We start from the raw sequence: 2221 nt of genomic DNA, 5'->3' as shown, positions 1-2221 counted from the left end.
GCAGTGAGAAATGGGAATTGCCAGCAGTAGGGTACATATGAGGGGCAGAATGGTGACTTGTCTAATCAGTGCACAGACTCAGGCTGGGGAGAAAATTTGTTTGCTTCTTAACATTACAAGTCCTTTTAACTTCTGCTGGTTTGTTCTCTTAACCTGGCTTTTCTTTGCATAACTTGTTCTTGTCCTTCAGGTCTTAGAGCAAATCTCTTTAAGCAGGGCTTCTCAAATCACCACCCAGTTTATTTTATCATTTTTGTATTAGTTATTTATTGATGTGTGACAAATTACCCCCAAATTCAGCAGCTTAAAACAACAAGACTTATTGTCTGTCTCACATTTTTCCCTACCAAGCTGTCGATGGGCTGCAGTTATTGGCAGGGCTGCAGGGTCCATTCTAAGACTTCTATTCACACCATGTTGGCAGGCTTCAGTTCTTTGCTAGCTGTTTGCCACATAGGACTCTCAATGGGCTCTCTGAGTGTCCTCAGTACATGACAATTGGCTTCTCCCTTAAAGAGAGGGACAGAGCATAAGGGAATAATCAAAACAGAATCCATGGTGTCTTCTATAACCTAATCTTGAAAGTGACATACTATCACTTCTTTGTGATATTGGTCAGACAGATCAACTCTGTACGATGTGAGAGGAGACAATAGGGGTGTGAATATCCGGAGGCAGGATTTTTGGGGACCATCTTGGAGGCTCTGGTGACACCAATCCTGCTTATTTTCTTTATAACATTTATCCTAATCTTGGATTCTCTTGTTTATTTATTTACTTGTTGATGGTTAATCTCTTCCTCACTAGAATGAAAGTTATACAATGGCAGAGACACTTATCTGGCTCCCTCCTGAATCTATAGTCCCTAGGAGATTGCCTGACACAATAAATATTGTTGAAAGAATGAATACAAGAGTGAAGTACATGGTGAAGTATAGGAAGTCACTAACCAACCCCCATTTCTTCTGTCTAAATTTATTTTTATCACATTAGTTTGTGATTATGTTAAGAGTTGACTTATCAGATCACTGACTGGACAAAGAGGCATGAAGTAGATGACTAATTCGGTGTATTTTTTAACCTGATAAATGAATTATAAAAATTACCCATATTAGTCTGTCTTTCACATGCTGTCAAATACATGCTCTAATAATCAAAATAATCTGGTATAGTATGTTATGTTTTCAAAACTGCTTTCACATTCTACAGTTCTTTTGATCTTAACAATGCCATGTTTAAGTTGATAGAACTTATGTTTAGAGATGAGGTATTGGAGGTTTGGAAAGGTCAGTGAATTACCAGAAGGATACAATTTGTTGGCAACATAGAGACCTAAACGAAGTCTCTGCTTCCAATTCAAGGGCACTGTCCCTGAGCCAAGATTGCCTTTGTTTAATGATTATATAATACTTCTGTCACAATAATTTAATAGTCTTATATAAAATTATATTCTCTGAATAGCTAGTCTCAGAATAACTTATTTTCTTTCATATGTGCATGGACTAGTTTTTGTACACCAGGGTCATTGTATTAACTTATCATTATGGCATGGGCTTTGAATCATTTTTTTAATTTAATTTAGTTATCATTCTTTGACTACCTGTTGTGTGTACAATAATTGTGCTAGGTGCTGCATATAAAAAGGTGAATAAAATATGTGCCCTGATTTTAAAAAAATGATATTTCTTGTATTTTCTTTTCCTAATTTTAAAAACAACTTAGGTGTTTTTCATAATTTTTGAAAAAAATATAGAAATGTATGAAGAAAAAAATCTCCAATAAACCAACCTCAAATGTTAACTACCATTAACATTTTGGAGTGCTTCTTCCCAGTGTTTCATGTATGTGTGTATGTATGTATACTTCCTTATAATACTTTAATGCAAGAAAAAAAAACATTAAAAAATATTTTTCCACATCCCATTAAATATGACTTTGCCCCTAACCTAGCTGGTCTTGGGTTGTTGGCAAATGTCTCCCTTGAGATTGTAAAAGACTCCAGGGGCTTGCACAGTCTGGGAAAATTGGGAATGCTTCTGATATTCAGCCCACTGTGTTCCCAGCCCTCATAGACTATTCAGCGGTGGAGGCTCCTTGGTATCAGGGCTCACAAGGGCCTGCTGTTCAGACTCAAATCTCCCAGAGCCATTCCTACCTGTAGGGAACATAAAATAGAGCCAAGGAGCAGAAACCTATCACTTGACTCCTCTATCCCGGACTT

Source organism: Pteropus alecto, unplaced genomic scaffold (assembly GCF_000325575.1).
Source record: "Pteropus alecto unplaced genomic scaffold, ASM32557v1 scaffold51, whole genome shotgun sequence".
In the NCBI taxonomy this organism is placed as follows: domain Eukaryota; kingdom Metazoa; phylum Chordata; class Mammalia; order Chiroptera; family Pteropodidae; genus Pteropus; species Pteropus alecto.
The sequence above is the reverse complement of the archived record's forward strand: the minus strand, read 5'-3'. Positions refer to the sequence as shown.